Genomic DNA, 5,000 nt, shown 5'->3' with positions numbered 1-5,000 from the left:
TCCTAAAACTTTCCATTCCGACAAAAAAAAAATTGATTGTGATATCTTTCCTTTTATTATTTAGACAGAAAAACACTCGAACAGGGCTTGGGTTTTTTCTCCACCTGTCTTCGAAATAGAATTATGGGTCAGTTTTTTTTTCAGAGCTGACTTTGAAAAGGGTTTTTTTTTTTCAAGCTGATGAAAAATAATTTGCATTATTTTTTACGTTGCCTGATTTTGTACGTCCATGAATTATTTAAATGTTTTCTTCTTTTGTGTTATTGCTTCCACATATGTTCTGAATCAATCTATGTAAATTATGAACATAAAAGCCTATAAATGAATACTATGGTACTAGATCATATTATCTACATGAAAGTTGCCAATAAATCTGTAGCGATAATTGCAGTTATTCTGACAAGGCAGTTCTCATATTTCCAGCAAATTTTATATAACTAACTTTTAAAATACCAGATTTCACTTTCAAAAACCCCCACAGGAAACCAGACACTTGTCTACGTAGGCCTATGCTATCAAACTCTAGCAATAATTTTTTTTTTTTTGTGCTTCTGTCAGCCATCAGCTTAGAACAGTTATTCTGACATGAAAATGTTCATATTTTTAGCAATATTTCTATAACTAACCTTTTAAATATAAGATTCCACATTCAAAAAACCCCCACAGGAAATTAGACACTTGTCTGGGTAGGCCTATTCTATCAAACTCCAGCAATAATCTTTCCTATGTGCTTCTGTCAGTCAACAGCTTAGATCAGTTATTCCGACACGAAAATGTTCATATTTTTAGCAATATTTCTGTAACTAACCTTTTAAACAAGGTTCCACATTCAAAAAATCTCGCAGGAAACCAGACACTGTCCAAGTAGGCCTATGCTATCAAATACCAGCAATGATTTTCCCCTTTACGCCTCTGGCAGCCATCAGGTTAGATAAACAAACGCTTCTTCTTCTATGAAGTTTAAAATGGACAGCAAGAACAGAACGTAGGCATGAAAATGTTCATAACTTTAGCAAAATCTAAGTAACTAAACTTTCAATACCGGATAATCTTTCCTATGTGCTTCTGCTAGCCATCAAGTTAGATAAACAGACTCTTCTTCTTCTGTGAAGATTAAAATGGACAGCGAGGAAAGAACGCTGGCTAGACATGGCGACTTCGGGGAATTAAATATCTGTCTTTTATCCGGCTGCGTTCAGAAACCTTCCAGCGTTCTCTTGCGAAGCTTTGATAACGAGTCAATAGAACGTTTTTCCCTCCTGACAGTTTATTTCGTTAACCAAACACTGAAGTGAAGTTAAAACGCAATATTTAGAGAAGCATTTTAAGTTCTCCTACCATCCGTTTTAATTGGCAGGAAAATTCTTCACATCGAATGTGTATTTAAATGAATATTGAGTATAGGAACTAAATCGTTTTTATATTTTCACAAGATTTTTTGAAGATTGGTTCTAGTTTTTATCTTCTGGGGATTTTTTTCTCATAGATTTGTTAAGCTCTTACAGTATATATATATATATATATATATATATATATATATATATATATATATATATATATATATATATATATATATATATATATATATTTCACATTTGAGTGCAAAAGGAGTTGCACCATTACCTCCATCGTCTCTCTGGCTTTGTAGAGCATTACTACTGTGATCCACTAAGCTGTATATAACATTGATAACCTATTTTCATTTTTAATTTCAAGCTATTTTTATTTTCATTAACTACTTTATATCACTAGAATTATTTTAATATTTATAACTTAAGTCATTTGTTTTGCGTAATTTGTGACAATGTTTTTTAAAACCCAAGTGAATTGTCATATTTTTTTTTTATAAACTAGCTAAAAACTGTATCCCCGAATAGCAGAAATAAGAATGAAGGATTCTCTCTCTCTCTCTCTCTCTCTCTCTGTACAGCACGTGTATGTAACTTCTATGTATAGATTTACAGATATGATTGTATACATACATACATACATATATATATGTTTATGTATGTATACAATCATATCTGTAAATACATACATACTATACATATATTTCTTATATACAAACCTTTTTAAACTAATTTATTTATCTGTCCTTTTACTTTCCTATTTAATTTTACTACGGCGTCGGCAACCCAGATGTTGTGACGCCAGTTTTAATAGCCACAAATCAGTCAATTAATCAATCTCCTTCAACTGATGGCAAATTCAAATTTTAAATTCTCGTAGGTTTCCGCCTTGTGGACTTACTTGCGGTCTGACTGGAGTTCTGGTCTCTGACGGTAGCCTGGCCTCTGAAGTCTGAACTCTGGAGGTCTTTCAGTTGTGTTCTGTGAGTGTCCGGCGCCTGGAATTCTGGAATTCTTGAAAGACTTCATCAGGTACGGTAATTATTTGGTTTGTCAATTTTATTTTCCGTTGATAGAGGTTACTTTGGTGTTGCAATTGTTTTGGTGACAGATTTGTGCAAGTTTGGTGGTCGGCCCACCGAAGGTGGCCGAAATTTTGTAAATTTTTTGATTAGTTGTTTTGTCGTAATGTGTGGCCACCATTTTAAAACGAAGATATAAAACATTTATTGGTTTTTTTTTATTCGTTTTAGGGCAAATGCCTGTGACCGAAACCAAACCTAATTGTTAAGGCAATGGTAATCAGTATAACCAAATCCCCAACATGGTCTCATTTCAGATTATCGTTCGTTTAGGTAATGTTGTGTGATGTCATTTTTAATACGAAGTCATGATTTTTATTGGTCGTTTTAGAGCAAATATCTAGGACTCAAACTAACCTTGCAATAACTTTTAGTGCTCGCGAAGCAATTGTTTACCGCAGGGTAGCTTCTGTTATTTGTACTTTTGTGATTTTAAGTTGTTCCTGGTTTGAAGTTGAATTATGGAAGTTACTGGCTGATTCACATTGCATATTCATGCAGTCAGGAGTTTGTGTACCAGTGGATCAATTGCTTCTTCTAGTTTGCACAGCTTTAACGAATGGGGTCCTGTGGCAAACCCCCTTAGCTGAGGTTAGGTAGGTTAGGTTAGGCAATTGACTAGACTAGGCCAGCCTTGCGTGACTAACCAGGGATAGCTTATATTTTACAGGCAGCTGTTACTTGACATCTGTATTCCTGGTCTACCAGATACAGCATTACAAAATGAAACCTAAAGGTAGCCTATATTTACGTAAAGCTACGATATAAAGCTATAGTGGACTATATAAAGCTATGGTGCAAGTCCACTAGATCAGCCTAACCTCAGCTTCAAATAACATGAGCTAAGGGCGTTTGTTAGCAGAACACCGTTGAGGTGGGCTATGCAAACTAGAAAAAAAATTCTTTAAATCGCCTGGCTAAATAACCCCACTAGAACTGGACTAGCCTATCCTGAATGACAGCATTGTATCCCTAGTATTACAGAAAGTTGACCCACTTGAATGCAACACTCACTGGCAATAGGTATGTGAGTTTTATATAGTGGTAAACTAACAAGCACGATATTTTTCAGACAAATCAGTTTTGTAAAAACTTAATCTTGAACATGGAACAACTGCATGTGTTTACAAAACCTCATTTGTTTGGTTCATAACAAAATATATACTGTCTTGTCTTATAATCAGATCATGTTACCCAGTTCTTGAGTTTTATTTTTATCGTTCAGTATTGTTGTTCTCTGGATTTGGCAAAATATTCCATGTTTGGGGATTTTTTTTTTTTTTTAGCCTTCTGACTAACCAGGAGCACTGATTGGATTCATAACAATTTTTTTTCAATATAACCTAACTTACTGAGTGCATATGGGTTAGTAATATTCCATTTGTAGGTAGTTTTAAACAAGTGGTTCTTTTATGTGGTGTAAAATATAACCAGTTGATACAAACATATTTAAGGGAAAATGTGATTTTATTGTAACTGATGTAGACGCTAGGCCCAAATGTCCTTACGAGCTTGTGACAGCTGGTGTCTCGCTGTAAATGGTTTCATAATTATGATTTCAGTACTTTAATATTTTAAAGGAAATCTGAAATGACGAGAGTTTCTTGTATGTAGTGTAAAACATAACCGGCTGATGTAAACATATTGTGCTTAAATCAGAAGGTACTTTAACGAATGCAGAAATCCCCTTCCACTGAAGACAAATTATATTTCATTTGAAAATTGCACAATTTAGAAGCAAATTAAAAGCGAAATTTAAGAGAAAGGAAGAAATCCCATTTCACCAAAGAAAAAAAAAACCTCTTTAATGAGAATCCGAGATGGGACTCCAGTTACATGGCTGTTTAAACGAGGTCAACTTAAAACTCATCAAAATTCTCGTCTTCTCTTATTAAAACTTGAAGTAGCCTGGCTACCCTTTGACCCCCTTCCCCCAAAAAAACCCCCCTCCACCCCTAGGTAAAGGAGCTAAAGACTTAACTAGCGTGGACACCTTTTTATTTTATTTTAATTTTTTAATCTAAAGGTGCCGTGAGAAACCAGGACGACTCGCAGGCGCTTTAGATTTTAATACTTTGTACAATATCCTTTTTCCCCTCCCACAACAAATGGCCTTCAACCTCCTCCCTTCCTAGACCGAGTTTCTTACTCCTTATGTTTCTCTCGTTTCTTAAAACTTTAACCCTTCCTCTCTCTCTCTCTCTCTCTCTCTCTCTCTCTCTCTCTCTTTTCCATTTCTCTCTTTTTTTTAAGCCCGGCCAGTTCCCTTGTGTGACAGGTTGCCATGTGCTATAAATGGAGTTGGTCCGAGAGAGTTGTAATCTGAAGAGATAACAACTTTTATTAAGTGTTTTTTTTTTTTTTTTTTAGAAGACAGAGTTAAGTTGAGGGGTTCCTTATGTTCGCGAAGAGGACACCTTTCAATGTCCTGTTTTAGGATTTAATTGACGCCTTAATGTGTAATATATAAGATATAATTCTGATTCGGGTTAGGTTTTAGAGTTAGTTTCTGACAGATCCGCCTAAGTACAGATAGACAGATAGGCCTAGATACAGAAAGATAGACCTA

General features: G+C 34.9%; 1 long non-coding RNA gene across 2 annotated transcripts in view; it reads left to right on the top strand.

Moving 5' to 3' along the window:
* Window positions 1-2,247: 2,247 nt before the first annotated feature.
* Window positions 2,248-5,000, top strand: part of LOC136834194 (uncharacterized) — a 29,519-nt gene continuing 26,766 nt past the window's right edge. Inside the window, exon 1 of one of the 2 annotated variants that reach the window (XR_010851675.1) lies at window positions 2,248-2,381. This is a non-coding gene — a long non-coding RNA (uncharacterized lncRNA). Of the gene's footprint in view, window positions 2,387-5,000 lie in introns of both variants that reach the window. The other variant, XR_010851674.1, reaches the window with a different exon arrangement.

This window comes from Macrobrachium rosenbergii, chromosome 53 (assembly GCF_040412425.1).
Source record: "Macrobrachium rosenbergii isolate ZJJX-2024 chromosome 53, ASM4041242v1, whole genome shotgun sequence".
In the NCBI taxonomy this organism is placed as follows: Eukaryota; Metazoa; Arthropoda; class Malacostraca; order Decapoda; family Palaemonidae; genus Macrobrachium; species Macrobrachium rosenbergii.
Note: the sequence above shows the minus strand (reverse complement) of the source record. Positions and strands in the feature narration are given on the sequence as shown.